Genomic DNA, 16,740 nt, shown 5'->3' on the forward strand with positions numbered 1-16,740 from the left:
AGCTCAATATAAAAAACAAACAAACAAAACCAAACAACCCAATCAAAAAATGGGCAGAAGATCTAAATAGACATTTCTCCAAAGAAGACACATAGATGGCCAAAAGACACATGAAAAGATGCTCAGTGTCGCTAATTATTAGAAAAATGCACATCAAAACAGCAATGAGGTCCCACCTCACACAAGTCAGAATAGCCAACATCAGAAAGTCTACAAACAATAAATGCTGGAGAGGATGTGGAGGAAAAGGAATCCTCCTACACTGTTGGTGGGAATATAAATTGGTGCAACCACTGTGGAGAACAGTATGGTGGTTCCTTAAAAAACTAAAAATAGAACTACAATATGATCTTACAATCCCACTCCTGGGCATATATCCAGAGGAAAACATAGTTCCAAAAGATACATGCATCTCAATATTCACAGCAGCACTATTACAGTAGCGAAGACATGGAAGTAACCTAAATGTCCATTGACAGAAGAATAGATAAAGAAGATGTAGTACATGTATACAGTGGAATATTACTCAGCTGTAAAAAAGAATGAAATAATGCCATTTGCAGCAATACGGATGGACCTAGAGATTATCATATTAAGTGAAGTTAGCCAGACAGAGAAAGACAAATGTCATTTGTTATTGCTTATATGTGGAATCTAAAAAAATGATACAAATGAACTTATTTACAAAACAGAAATAGACTCACAGACACAGAAAACAAATTTATGATTACCGAACGGGAAAGGTAGGGGGGATAAATTAGAAGTTTGGGATTAAAAGATACACACTACTATATATAAAATAGATAACCGACAAGGACCTACTGTATAGCACAGGGAACTATACTCAATACCCTGTAATAGCATATAATGACAGAGAATCTAAAAAAAGAATATATATTTTTATATATATATATTTATTTTTTTATTTATGTTTAGCTGAATCACTTTGCTGTAAACCTGAAACTAACACATTGTAAATCAACTATATTGCAATAAAATTTAAAAAAAAATTTTTTAATTAAAAATTTAAAAATAAATTTAAAAAAGAATAAAGTTATAATAGCTTAATGTATTCATTAGTTAGGCAAATGATTATTAACAGGCAGGCAGTATACTGAGGACACAGCATGAATGGAATGAACAGAGTCCCTGCCCTCAGCAAGCGGACTGCCCGTTAGTAGAGATAGACAGGGGAATGGACTCTTAGAAGACATTGTTGTGTCACTTGAGGAAGCAGCTGGGGTGTAGGGGAAACATGAGAGGCCCCCAACCATGCCTTTAGGACTCAGCAAATGTTTCCCAGGAAAAGAGAGGTCCAAGCTGAGACCCCACCCCCCAATATACAGGGATTAGTCAGAGCTTTGGGTACAGAGCAGCTTGTGTAAAGGTTCTGGAAGGCTTCCTCCAGAAGAAAATTGGGAAGTCACAAAATGAGGAGAAAACAAGATCATTGAAAGAAATGCAACATGACCAGCACAGAGAATGTTCAGGAAGGGTGCTAGGAGTGGCTGGCGAGGCAGGAGAAGCTGAGCCATCAGCACTTTGCATGCGATTCTGAAGCACTGGACTCAATTACATGGTGTAATGGGAAACAACTGATGCAATTTTAAACACGGAAGAGACATGTTTAGGAACAGGTCTGTGTAAGGAGTATACTTACATTCCCACTCTATCTCTGAAAGCTTTGTAACCCCAAAGTATGGTTTTTATGTATGTTTTAATTTGGCATGGGCCTCGGGCTCAGACGTTTCAACTTATCTGAAGTCAAATGTCAATTTAAAGTTACTGTTTACAGAGTAAACTGCCTTTTTAGTTGGGATGTTTCTCCTTGCTGCCATGCCCTAGGAAGCACCATAATCTTGGGTCTCTATTTAGACGTTCCGTAGTGGATGCCCTCCTAGTTTAGAATGTGAGCACAGAGGTTCAAGTGATCCCACAAAAGGCAAATGCTTGGAATGTTTGTTCCTGTCACAAAATGTATTCCAGAGATGTGCAATTTCTGTCCACAAATGTTCCTTATTTTCTTCTGTTAACATCTGCATGAGATCCTCACCTAAATGCTGTGGACTAAAGTATTGCTTGCCATATCACTAAACAAAGGATGTTGCAGCCATCAAGCCATCACATTACAGCCGCCCTGTGGTGAACCCTAAGGGAACTCAGGGTGGAGGCAAGATGCCCCCCATCTAACAGTCAGCTGCTGCAGGCACCCCAACGGTGCACCCTGAGGAGATTCAGGACGAGAAAGCACAGGATACTGGCCCCAGAGAGCTGAGGTGCGTATCAAAGGAATGATTTCAGAAAGCCCAGACTCTTGCATCTTCTCATATATAGAAAAGCACTAAATTCCTTAACTTGAGATATACGGTTTTCCTTTATTAACAGTAATCTTTTGATATTCTGACTACCTGGTCTTTTGTTGCAAAAATTCCTATATATCCAGGCTCCCCCCTTGTCTCTTCTGAGCAGTCTCTCAGAATTATCTGAGATGCTGCGTCCTGGGCTTAAGTCCTCAGATTTGTCCACTGAATAAAACATAACTTTCAACCTTTAGGTTGTACTTTTTTTTCAGTTGACAATACTAACATGCCTGTAACAGGGCTGGTCCCCATTTTAACAGAGAAGGTGGGCCCTAGATTCAGTCTGTCTGCAGGCGACCACTGAGGGAGGAGGGCAGCACGGGAAGACTTCCAGAACCTGAAACACGAACTGGAAAAATTGGGAAGTCACAAAATGAAGAAATCTGGTCATTAAAGTTTCGTTTATCACAAGGGAGTTAGAAGCCTTTGTCTGTTCCACTGTGTCCTAGGGATTAAGCTCTCCTTTGGGTCTCTTGCTTAAGGGGATTTATAGCAGTGCCTCTGTGGTAAGAGAAAGTTTCTGGTTTTCCTGAGATTTGAGATATATTTCTAGGCTCATCTACAATAAAGTCGTGTCTTGAGTGTATCTGATGGATCACTGGACTTCCAGTATGTGATTCTGGTGTGGAATGATGTTTTTATCTTCAGTGGTGTTTATATTTGCCTTCATAAGAAATCTTTTCTTGGCATAAAAATGTACCACATGTAAACTAAGATTGTACTAATGTGCCCTCCCCTGGTTCCTTTTTCCTCTTCACAATGACCTAAAGAATGCTTCTCCTGGGTGCCATGCAGGGAGGCTAGGAGCTGACTCCAGGATCTGAATTGGAGGTGCTTTAAAACAACAACAGTCCGGCTCATGGTTTTAAAGAACAAACATAAGTTTCTCAAGGATTATATTGCTGACCTAATACAGACAATGGAAACTTTTAAAAACTGAAGCTTGAATTACACAACAAATGACAAAAAGAGACACATAAAGAAAAAGCTGCTGTAATCTCTAGCTACATCTCCAAGGCTGAGAATATACCTGTGCACTGATAAGTGTTTAGTTTCCAGAACATACTTTTTCTTTTAAATTCTGTCTCATCTTCAGAAATGTTAGATTTTAAAATTAATTAATAAATGGATATATATATATATATATATATATATATATATATATATATATATATATATATATATTTTATTTTCCTGTGTGAATACTGTGAGGCTAGCACAGTCATTAGTATAGCCCTTGATTGACACTTGTCTTTAATCTAGTGAATTCCTCTAAGGAGCTTATGGTTTGGAAGGATTACAAGTTATACATACACACTATCCCTGAAAAATAACTACTAAGCCATAGCTGAACTATACAAAGACATGGACTCCCTGTTAAATATCAGGATGATTTGCAAAGGAAATTAATGTTTAAATGCTAACTATAGATTCTCTCCACTAATAGTATGACTAGGTTATTTCTATGTGCACAGAATGCTCTCTCATTTTGGCAAAGAAGCATAGATTATCTGAGTTTGTGCAATAATTAAAGATGTATTTAAATCTATATACACCTTGTGGATGGCTGTAAATCTATCTTTGTGGATTCTAACCAGTGATGTGCTGGTAAATGTAAAACAACTTGGTCTCCAAGAAAGGAAGAAAGAGAGAGAAAGAGAGAGAGAGAGGGGGTGGGGGTGGGAGGAGGGGGAGGGAGGCAGGGAAGGAAGGAACAAAGGGAGGAAGAGAGGAAGGAAGGGAGGAAAGAAAAGAATAAAAGAAATGAAGAAAGAAAGAGAGTGAAAGAGAAGAACTAAGGAGATGAGAATGAGAAAGACCTGATTTTCAGTTTGCAAATTCCCATGGTATAAACGCTCCCATTACGGCCTGTTTCAAACTGCTGATGAGACTTCATTGCATGCAGAGTTGGGAAAGAGATGTACATCATCGGCTCTTGCAGTAGTCCAGTCTAGCTCAGGATACCACTGGCTACAATTTCTCATACCTCCAATTCCAGCTGTGTAGCTCAGTGCTACAGGCCTGGATTTGTAGACATGAATATATTTGAAATAATTTTAGAAAGTCTCTCTCTCTCCCTCTCTCTCACAGCTACAGAATTAAATTTTTTTAAAAAATTTTGATCATGGTAAAATACAAATAATATACAACTTACCATCTTATTCTTTTTTTTGCTTTTGAATTTAATCTTATTTTTTTATACAGCAGGTTCCTATTAGTCATACATTTTAACCCCATCAGTGTATACATGTCAATCCCAATTGCCCAATTAATCACACCACCACCACCACCCACCCCCCACCACTTTCCCCCCTTGGTGTCCATACGTTTGTTCTCTACATCTGTGTCTCACTTTCTGCCCTGAAAACCAGTTCATCTGTACCATTTTTCTACGTTCCACATATATGCATTAATATATTTGTTCCTCTCTTTCTGACTTACTTCACTCTGTATGACAGTCTCTAGATTCATCCACATCTCAACAAATGACCCAATTTCGTTCCTTTTTATGGCTGAGTAATGTTCCACTATATATATGTACCACATCTTTTTTATCCATCCGTTGGTCGATGGGCATTTAGGTTGCTTCCATGACCTGGCTATTGTAAATAGTTCTGCAATGAACACTGGGGTGCATGTGTCTTTTTGAATTATGGTTTTCTCTGGGTATATGCCCAGTAGTGGGATTGCTGGGTCATACGGTAATTCTAGTTTTAGTTTTTTAAGGAACCTCCATACTATTCTCCATAGTGGCTGTATCAATTTACATTCCCACCAACAATGCAAGAGGGTTCCCTTTTCTCCACACCCTCTCCAGCATTTGTTGTTTGTAGATTTTCTGATGATGCCCATTCTAGCTGGTGTGGGGTGATACCTCATGGTAGTTTTGATTTGCATTTCTCTAATGATTAGTGATGTTGAGCAGCTTTTCATGTGCTTCTTCACCAGCTGTATGTCTTCTTTGGAGAAATGTCTATTTATGTCTTCTGCTCATTTTTGGATTGTTTGTTTGTTTTTTTAATATTGAGCTGCATGAGCTGTTTATATATTTTAGAGATTAATCCTTTGTCTATTGATTCGTTTGCAAATATTTTTTCTCATTCTGAGGGTTGTCTTTTCATCTTGTTTGTAGTTTCCTTTGCTTTGCAAAACATTTTAAGTTTCATTAGGTCCCATTTGTTTATTTTTGTTTTTATTTCCATTACTCTAGGAGGTGGATCAGAAAAGATCTTGCTGTGATTTATGTCAAAGAGTGTTCTTCCTATGTTTTCCTCTAAGAGTTCTATAGTGTCTGGTCTTACATTTAGGTCTCTAATTCATTTTGAGTTTATTTTTGTGTATGGTGTTAGGGACTGTTTTAATTTCATTCTTTTACATGTAGCTGTCCAGTTTCCCCAGCACCACTTACTAAAGAGGCTGTCTTTTCTCCTTTGTATATGCTTTCCTCCTTTGTCATAGATAAGTTGACCATATGTGTGTGGGTTTACCTCTGGGCTTTCTATCCTTTTCCATTGACCTATATCTCTCTTTTTGTGCCAGTACCATATTGTCTTGATGACTGTAGCTTTGTAGTATAGTCTGAAGTCAGGGAGTCAAATTCCTCCAGATCCATTTTTTTTCCCTCAAGACTGCTTTGGCTATTCGGGGTCTTTTGTGTCTCCATACAAATTTTAAGAATTTTTGTTCTAGTTCTGTAAAAAATGCCATTGACAATTTGATAGGGATTGCATCGAATCTGTAGATGTCTTAGGTAGTATAGTCATTTTCAAAGTATTGATTCTCCCAGTCCAAAAACATGGTATATCTCTCCATCTGTTTGTATCATCTTTAATTTCTTTCATCAGTGTCTTATAGTTTCTGCATACATGTGTTTTCTCTCTCTAGGTAGGTTTATTCCTAGGTATTTTATTCTTTTTGTTGAAATGGTAGATGGGAGTGTTTCCTTAATTTCTCTTTCAGATTTTTTATCATTAGTATATAGGAATGCCAGAGATTTCTGTGCATTAATTTTGTATCCTGCAACTTTACCAAATGCATTGATTAGCTTTAGTAGTTTTCTGGTGGCATCTTTAGGATTCTCTATGTATAGTATCATGTCATCTGCAAACAGTGACAGTTTTAATTCTTCTTTCCCAACTTGTATTCCTTTTATTTCTTTTTCTTCTCTGATTACCATGGCTAGGACTTCCAAAACTATGTTGAATAATAGTGGTGAGAGTGGACATCCTTGTCTTGTTCCTGATCTTAGAGGAAATGCTTTCAGTTTTTAACCATTGAGAATGATGTTTGCTGTGGGTTTGTTGTATATGGCCTTTACTATGTTGAGGTAGGTTCCCTCTCCACTTTTTGGAGAGTTTTTATCATAAATGGGTGTTGAATTTTGTCAAAAGCTTTTTCTGCATCTATTGAGATGATCATATGGTTTTTATTCTTCAATTTGTTAACATAGTGCCTCACATTGATTGATTGGTGTACACTGAAGAATCCTTGCATCCCTGGGATAAATCTCACTTGATCATGGTGTATGATCCTTTTAATATGTTGTTGGATTCTGTTTGCTAGTATTTTGTTGAAGATTTTTGCATCTATATTCATCAGTGATATTGGTCTGTAATTTCCTTTTTTTGTAGTAGCCTTGTCTGGTTTTGGTATCAGGGTGATGGTGGCCTCATAGAATGAGTTTGGGAGTATTCCTTCCTCTGCAATTTTTTGTAAGAGTTTGAGAAGGATGGGTGTTAGCTCTTCTCTAAATGTTTGATAGAATTCACCTGTGAAGCCATCTGGTCCTGGACTTTTGTTTATTGGGAGATTTTTAATCACAGTTTCAAGTTTATTATTTGTGATTGGTCTGTTTATATTTTCTATTTCTTCCTGGTTCAGTCTTGGAAAGTTATACATTTCTAAGAATGTGTCCATTTTTCCAGGTAGTACAATTTATTGGCATAGAGTTGCTTGTAGTATTCTCTTAGGATGCTTTGTATTTCTGCAGTGTCCATTGTCACTTCTCCATTTTCATTTCTAATTTTATTGATCTGAGTCTTCTCCCTCTTTTTCTTGATGAGTCTGGCTAATGGTTTATCAATTTTGTTTATCTTCTCAAAGAACCAGCTTTTAGTTTTATTGATCTTTGCTACTGTTTTCTTTGTTTCTATTTCATTTGTTTCTGCTCTGATCTTTATGATTTCTTTCCTTCTACTAACTGTGGGTTTTGTTTTTTCTTCTTTCTTTAGTTCCTTTAGGTGTAAGGTTAGATTGTTTATTTGAGATTTTTCTTGTTTCTTTAGGTAGGCTTGTATAGGTATAAAGTTCCCTCGTAGAACTGGTTTTGCTGCTTCCCATAGGTTTTGGATCATCGTGTTTTCATCGTCCTTTGTCCCTAGGTATTTTTTGATTTCCTCTTTGATTTCTGCAGCGATCTCTTGGTTATTTAGTAACATATTGTTTAGCCTCCATGTGTTAGTGTTTTTTATGTTTTTTCCCCTGTAATTGATTTCTAATCTCATAGCATTGTGGTCAGAAAAGATGTTTGATAAGATTTCAATTTTCTTAAATTGATTGAGGCTTGATTTGTGACCCAAGATGTGATTTATCCTGGAGAACGTTCCACGGGCACTTGAGAAGAAAGTGTAATCTGCTGTTTTTGGATGGAATGTCCTATAAATATCCATTAAATCTATCTGGTCTATTGTGTTATGTAAAGCTTGTGTTTCCTTAGTAATTTTCTCTTTGGATGATCTGTTCATTGGTGTAAGTGAGGTGTTAAAGTACCCCACTATTATTGTGTTACTGTTGATTTCCTCTTTTATAGCTGTTAGTGGTTGCCTTATGTATTGAGGTGCTCCTATGTTGGGAGCATGTATATTTATAATTGTTATATCTTCTTCTTGGATTGATCTCTTGATCATTATGTAGTGTCCTTCCTTGTCTCTTGGAACATTTTATTTTAAAGTCTATTTTATCTGATATGAGTATTGCTACTCCAGCTTTCTTTTGATTTCCACTTGCATGGAATATCTTCTTCCATCCCCCCACATTCAGGCTGTATGTGTCCCTAGGTCTGAAGTAGGTCTCTTGTAGACAGCATATATATGGGTCTTGTTTTTGCATCCATTTTGCGAGCCTGTGTCTTTTGGTTGGAGCATTTAATCCATTCATGTTTAAGGTAATTATTGATATGTATGTTCCTATTACAATTTTCTTAATTGTTTTGGGTTTTTGTAGGTTCTTTTCTTCTCTTGTGTTTACCACCTAGAGAAGTTCCTGTAGCATTTGTTGTAGAGCTGGTTTGGTGGTGCTGAATTCTCTTAGCTTTTGCTTGTCTGTAAAGCCTTTGATTTCTCCATTGAGTCTGAATGAGATCCCTGCTGGGTAGAGTAATCTTGGCTGTAGGTTATTCCCTTTCATCACTTTAAATATGTCATGCCACTCCCTTCTGGCTTGTAGAGTTTCTGCTGAGACATCAGCTGAACCTTATGGGAGTTCCCTTGTATATTATTTGTCATTTTTCCCTTGCTGCTTTCAATAACTTTTCTTTGTCTTTAAATTTTGCCAATTTGATTACTATGTGTCTTGGTGTGTTCCTCCTTGGGTTTATCCTGTATGGGATTCTCTGCACTTCCTGTAATTGGGTCGTTATTTCCTTTCCCATGTTAGGAAAGTTTTCGACTATAACCTCTTCAAATATTTTCTTGGTCCCTTTCTCTCTCTCTTCTCCTTCTGGGACCCCTATAATGCAAATGTTGGTACATTTAATGTTGTCCCAGAGGTCTCTTAGGCTGTCTTCATTTCTTTCATTCTTTTTTCTTTATTCTGTTCCGCAGCAGTGAATTACACCATTCTGCCTTCCAGGTCACTTATCTGTTCTTCTGCCTCAGTTATTCTACTGATTCCTTCTAGTGTATTTTTCATTTCTATTATTGTATTGTTTATCTCTGTTTGTTTGTTCTTTAATTCCTCTAGGTCTTTGTTAAACATTTCTTGCATCTTCTCGATCTTTGCCTCCATTCTTTTTCCAAGGTCCTGTATCATCTTCACTATCATTATTCTGAATTCTTTTTCTGGAAGGTTGCCTATCTCCATTTCATTTAGTTGTTTTTCTGGGGTTTTATCTTGTTCCTTCATCTGTTACATAGCTCTCTGCCTTTTCATCTTGTGTATCTTTCTGTGATTGTGTTTTTTCTTCAACAGGCTGCAGGATTGTAGTTCTTCTTGCTTCTGCTGTCTGCCCTCTGGTGGATGAGGCTATCTAAGAGGCTTGTGCAAGTTTCCTGATGGGAGGGACTGGTGGTGGGTAGAGCTGGCTGTTGCTCTGGTGGGCAGAGCTCAGTAAAACGTTGATCCACTTGTCTGCTGATGGGTGAGGCTGGGTTCCCTCCCTGTTGGTTGTTTCGCCTGAGATGACCCAACACTGGAGCCCACTTGGGCTCTTTGGTGGGGCTAATGGCTGACTCTGGGAGGGCTCATGCTAAGGAATACTTCCCAGAATTTCTTCTGCCAGTGTCCTTGTCCTCATGGTGAGACAGAGCCACCCCCTGCCTCTGCAGGAGACCCTCCAACACTAGCAGGTAGTTCTGGTTCAATCTCCTGTGGGGTCATTGCTCCTTCCTCTAGGTCCCGATGTGCACACTACTTTGTGTGTGCCCTCCAAGAGTGGAGTCTCTGTTTCCCCCAGTGCTGTCAAAGTCCTGCAATCAAATTCCACTAGCCTTCAAAGTCTGATTCTCTAGGAATTCCTCCTCCCATTGCCGGACCCCCAGGTTGGGAAGCCTGACATGGGTCTCAGAACCTTCACTCCAGTGGATGGACTTCTGTGGTATAAGTGTTCTACAGTTTGTGAGTCACCCACCCAGCTGTTATGGGATTTGATTTTATTGTGATTGCGCCCCTTCTACCATCTCATTGTGGCTTGTCCTTTGTCTTTGGATGTGGGGTATCTTTTTTGGCGAGTTCCAGTGTCTTCCTGTCGATGATTGTTCACCAGTTAGTTGTGATTCCAGTGCTCTCGCAAGAGGGAGTTAGACGATGTCCTTCTGCTCTGTCATCTTGAACCAATCTCCCAGACTTCAAGTTAAATTAACACTATATAGTGCATTCAAGGACAGGACATTCTATTAGGTATTATGGAAATAATAAAAGCTAAAGATTGTGCTTGCCATTAGAATTTACAGACTGGTTTGTGATACTGAACATAAATCCTTGACATCATAAACCACAAAAAGTGAAATAACAGTGTAACTAATAGTTTACAGAAATACAGATAGATAGCAGATAGTCATAAAGAATTAACTATCAAATGATATATGTAGTCAATAATTATATGATGAGAAAAGAGTGAGAAAATTCTTACAGAAGGTTTTATGAGGAGGTATATCAGAGAGCCTTCATGTATGAGTGACACTTGGAAGAGCGGCATCCTTCGAGAAGGATGGAGATGAGGCAGAAGACTCCTTAGCATACAATGAGTTAACAGCTAGGCAGGAGCAGACATTTGTATAGATATATTTTCATAACAACAGCTGACAGTTGCCTGGCAGTTACTCTGTGCCAGACATTGCACAGCTCACTGACATAGATCAGCTCATTTGATCTTCACAGAAACACTATGAGTCAGGTTTTTTGGAGTATTAAGTGAACCATACACATTTCATAAAAAAGAAAATGAAGGCTTACAGGCATTATATAAGTGACCGAGGTCTCTCTGTCTATAGATGGTGGAGCTGGGCCTGGAATTCAGGTCTGTCTGGTCCCAAAGCCCATGACCTTAAGCACACTGCTAAATTGGGAATCAAATCTAGACATGTAATTCTAGGATAAAGTTATAAAAAATGAATATAGAGAATAAGGAGTTTGAATGTTGTCCTGCAAGGTAATATTATATAGAAAACCAATAACCAAACCCTTGAAAACTTGACCAAAAGTGAAATGTCTAAATATCTTTTCCTTTCCTCCTTTGATTTCTTTTTCCTTTGATTTTGGAGTCCATTTATGACTAACTGGGATATAATGTGTGCAGAGGCTGTAAATTACAAAAGTTTGAGATCATGCCTTATGAGTTACGTGAGTCTGTAGTCAACTTTCAAAACTTGGTGTTACTTCAACAGATGAATGGATAAATAAGATTTGGTATATATACACAATGGAATATTACTCAGCCATAAAAAAGAATGAAATAATGCCATTTGTGGTAACATGGATGGAGTTAGAGATTACCATAAAAAGTGAAGTCAGAAAGAGAAAGAAAATTATGTAAGGCTACTTATATGTGGAATCTAAAATATGATACAAATGAACTTATTTACAAAACAGAAACAAACTCACAGACATAGAAAACAAACTTATGGTTACCAAAGGGGAAAGGGGGAGAGAGATAAATTAGGAGCTTGGGATTAACATACACACACTACTATATATAAAAGAGATAACCAACAAGGACCTACAGTATAGCACAGAGAGCTATACTCAATATTTTGCAATAACCTGTAAAGGAAAAGACTCTGAAAAAGAATATATATGTGTGTATATATATATATGTATATGTATAATTTGAAAAAGAATATATGTATATATATATACATATATGTATATATACATATATATGTATAACTGAATCACTCTGCTGTACACCAGAAACTAACACAACATTGTAAATCAACTATATTTCAATTAAAAAAAAACTTGATGATACTTAACCAGAATACACATAAAGACAAGGCTTCATAAAGACGAGGAAGTCTATGGCTTCTTCAAAATTTCTCTTGAATTGTGTTTACATAATGTTAGTAAAACAAGTTGACACAAATTGTCAAAGAACCATGTGTTCCTTTCATCTGCATCATACATATTGACAACAATTGAGCATTAATTCCTAATTGTGTTGACAAGTTATTTTCCATTGCACAGAGAACTTTAGACTGTCCATCAGCTTTGTGAAAACTTTTTTTTTGTCCCCCCTAGTTATGAAGCTTTTGATACACAGAAGTCTGGAGGAGAAGAAAAATACATTTTTTTGGATAAAAAAATATTCTGGCCTTTGCTCATTTCTCCTGGACAGTAAAGAAGAGAAGCTATTCAATTTTTTGTGAGATTGTTCTGGAAATGAAAGACTGCTTACTTGTTTAAGTAAAGAAAGTACATGTTGTTTACGTTGTTTAAAGGTTACTATTTAGTATTCAAACCATTAAACATATTGCCAAATAATCTTATATAAGATAATTATAGTGCCTATGAATACCTTTAAAATACAGAGCAAGTTTTTTTTCTCTCTCTGAAAGATAATTTAAAAAGTAAAACTGCTTTGTAATTTATGGATAATGAAATTGGGCTGTATATATGTGTTTTTGTTTTTAATTTTTTTATTGAAGTATAGTTGATTTACAATGTTTCAGGTGTATAGCAAAGTGATTCAGTTATAGCTCACCTCCTCTCATGAGCACACCAAGATCACCACTATCTGTAGAACAACCATTGATGAAAAAGACTGGAACTTACCAGAAAAGATCTTCTACAATAAAGACATAAAAAAGGAACTACAATGAGACAGGCGGGAGGGGCGAACTCGTGATATAATCTAATCAAGTCCTATAGCTCCCAGGTGGGCAACCCAGAAACTGGAGAATAATTATATTGCAGAGGTTCTCCCACAGGAGTGAGAGTTCTGAGACCCACGTCAGGCTCCCCAGTCCAGGGGTCTGGGATGGGGAGGATGAGCCCCCAGAGCCTTTGGCTTTGAAGGCCAGCAGGGCTTAACTGCAGGAGCCCCACAGGACTGAGGGAAACAGAGATTTCAATCTTAAAGGCCCACACGAAATCTCATGCAAAAGCAGTAACATGATAGGAGCCCAGGCTAGACCTACCTGCTGGTCTTGGAGAGTCTCCTGGAGAGGCAGGGGGTGGCCTGCAGCTCATCCTGGGGTCATAGACACTGGTGTCAGACATAGTGGGGAACATTCAACCTCATGAACACTCCTGAAGGCTGCCATCTTGGTTATTAGCACCAATACCTGGCCCCATCCAAGAGTCTGCAGGCGCCAGTGCTGGGATGCCTCAGGCCAAACAACTAAGTGGGTGGAGACACAGCCCTAGCAGACAGGCTGCCTAAAGACTAAAGAGCCCACATCCACCTCTAGACACACCCTTAGACATGACCCAGTCCACTAGAGGGCTAAGACCCAGCTACACCCACCAGTGGGCAGGCTCTAGGCCCTCCCGCCAGGAAGCCTGCACAAGTCTTTAGATCAGCCTCCTTCACCAGGGGGCAGACACCAGAAGCAAGAAAACCACAATCTGGTGACGCAGTCCAGACCCTACCCTGGGACCAGCTGGGTCCTGGCCCTGCTCACTAGCAGGCCAATGTAACCTTTGGGACACCCAGACCCCATACCCAACTGTGTCAGGAACTCCTCCCCACCACCCCCCACAAGATCTGAAGTGAACTCTGGGATCCCTGGGCCCTGCAGCCAGACTCCAGGAACCAGCTCTTTCTGCCAGTAGTCCGGCACTAACCCCAGGATCTGGCCTAACCTGCCAGTGGGTGCGCAACAGGCCCAGAATCTTCAGAACCCTAACTCCACCCACCAGTGAGCCAGCACTAGCCCTGCGGCCCCCTAGGGTTCCTCCAGCCACCTGTGACCAGGCCTCACTCAACAGCTGCCAGCAGCCTCCACACAAGGCAGGGCCTGGCAACCAAGCAGACTGGGGGCCAACCAAGCCTACCAGACCACCAACATAGACATCACAACGGAAGGACCCATGCAGCCCTCTTAGGAGGAACCCCTAGAACATACTGCTTGGGTGATGAGAGAGGAATGCACTGCTGGGACACACAGGACACCTCCTACAGAAGGCCACTTCTCCAAGTTCGAGAAGCATAATTAACCTACCACAGACATAAATATACAGATGTTTTGGTTTTTAAATAAATCCTCTAAGGTTCTAAAACCACTCTTGTTAGTTTATGATCATCTTTATTAGGTTCTTCTTTCCTTTTCTCTCTACAGCATGGATGATGAAAAGGAATTCGCATTTTGCAATGAGTGCACAGACCAAATATTACAAAAGTTTGAGATAATGTCTTACCAGTTGTAAGTACAACAACTTTGGGTTGGAAGAACCATTAAAAAAAAAACAATGCAGGGACTTCCCTGGCAGTCCAGTGGTTAAGATTCCACACTCCCAATGCAGGGGGAACGGGTTCGTTCCCTGGTCAGGGAACTAAGATCTCGCATGCTTCTTGGCCAAAAAACCAAAACATAAAATGGAAGCAATACTGTAACAAATTCAATAAAGACAAAAAAAATTGGTCCACATCAAAAAAATATATATATTACAGAAAAAAAAGAAAAGCATTACTGGTTACTAAAAAAGACTTGAATTGCATAAAATATATCCTTTGGGTCAGTGGTTTTAAAGCTTTATTATATATGTCATGGGCCCATTTGAAATTTGGATGGAAGATATCTTCATATAGGTACACAAGTTTTCATACAATTTTGCAGGATATGCTAACTCTGAAATCCATCTATGGATCTTGTAGGGTCCAATCAGAATATGTTTACATGACACACCATTTTATAGCTAATTGATCTCTATTATTTTAATATCTAAAAACTATCTATATTTAATTTCTAATTTATACCAAAATAATTCAACCAGACTTCATATCAGTATTTCAAATAAGTTTTTCTCTTTGTTTCAATCTAGGTGCTTGAAACATTTCATTAAGAATATTTTTTTTTTTTTTTTTTTTCTTTTTGCGGTATGCGGGCCTCTCACTGTTGTGGCCTCTCCCGTTGCGGAGCACAGGCTCCGGATGCGCAGGCTCAGCGGCCATGGCCCACGGGCCCAGCCGCTCCGCGGCATATGGGATCCTCCCAGACCAGGGCACGAACCCGTATCCCCTGCATCGGCAGGCGGACTCTCAACCACTGCGCCACCAGGGAGGCCCTATTAAGAATATTTTAAAAATGTTTTCTACAGGATGAAAGTGTTTATAGAAACATGATTTCTTCATTGATATTATCCCATAATTCATATTGACTGATTCTAGGATTATTTGAAACTTAATTTTAATTTTGAGCTATCTAAAATTTTATAATAGTTTCTCATTCATGGGAAAGAAATAACTTTTATTTTAATGTGTTTGGTCATCACAAGTCATGATGTTTCTGGTCAACTTTCCACTGGTTCCTGGAAGAATGATGTGGAGCTGACGTTTTAGAGTGTAGGACAGAAGGGAGACAAGAAAACCTTCAGAGTGGTATCCAGGCATTAAGGTTTAAAAAGCTGAACAATTAAAGGATTTTCTCAAAATGGATGTCCTAATCATAAAAGCCAACAGCTACAAGCTCTAGGGCTTAAATCAAGCAAACAAAATCTCTTGATTATACTTGGCAGCCAGATTAGCTTTAGTAAAACAGTGTTACAATTGCAGCTCCTTTTGACTTACTTTTATTCGCGTACTTTCTAGTGACTAGAACAAGTGTGGCTTTGATAGGTGCTACTCAATGTCCACTGTATGCACCAAGGGTCCTGTCATGTGAATTCATCCTGTGTTCTGCCACCTAGTGTATGCACTTCTCCATTCAATCATCTGTAGGGACACCAGAAACTAATATCACATTGTCAATCAACTATACTTTATAGTTAAAAAAAAAAAAGATTTGAAAAGACACTTAAAAACAAAGATAAACAAATGACAACTAAGTACATCAAAAATACATAACTACATTAGTCCACAGGAAAATGCAAATTTAAACCACATTAAGAGACCACTACAAATCCATTAGAACAGCTAAAAGTAAATAAACTAGAGCAAGTGGAAATCTCAAACAATGCTGGTGGGCCAGTAAAATGGTGAAACTACTTTGTAAAGCAGTTTGGCAGATTCTTATAAAGTTAAACATATATCTGTTATAAGACCCAACAATCCCAAGAGTGAGTAAATTATATGTCTATATGTCTATCCTACAAGAATAGCCACAGCAGATTTATCCATAATAACCAAAAAAAAAAAAAAAAAGCAGCTAACAACTCAACTATCCACCAATAAGTGAATGGATAAGCAAATTGTGATACAACTAGTCAGTGGACTACTACTGAACCTTAAAAAGAAAGAGATTATTTTATTCTTGTTATATGCAATGTCATGGATAAATTTCAAAAACATTTTACTGAGAAAAGGAGACACTCCATTTATAGAGAATTCTAAAACAAACAAAATGAATCTACGATGACAGAAAACTGATCAGTGTTTGCCCAGGGTGGTGGCTGGTAGGGGTGATCACAAAGTGGCATAAGGGAACTTCTTTTGGGTGATGGAAATATTCTATATCTTAATTGTGGTTGTGGTTATATAGATGTATATATTTGTCAGGACTCATTG

The 16,740-nt window shown here is 38.4% G+C and overlaps 1 long non-coding RNA gene across 1 annotated transcript in view; it reads right to left on the bottom strand.

Annotated features, from left to right (window-relative positions):
• LOC308626016 overlaps nt 1-16,740 on the bottom strand; it is a 123,735-nt gene that overhangs the window by 82,738 nt on the left and 24,257 nt on the right. The window lies entirely within an intron of this gene.

Source organism: Mesoplodon bidens (assembly GCF_964165515.1).
Source record: "Mesoplodon bidens genome assembly, chromosome: 12".
Classification (NCBI taxonomy): domain Eukaryota; kingdom Metazoa; phylum Chordata; class Mammalia; order Artiodactyla; family Ziphiidae; genus Mesoplodon; species Mesoplodon bidens.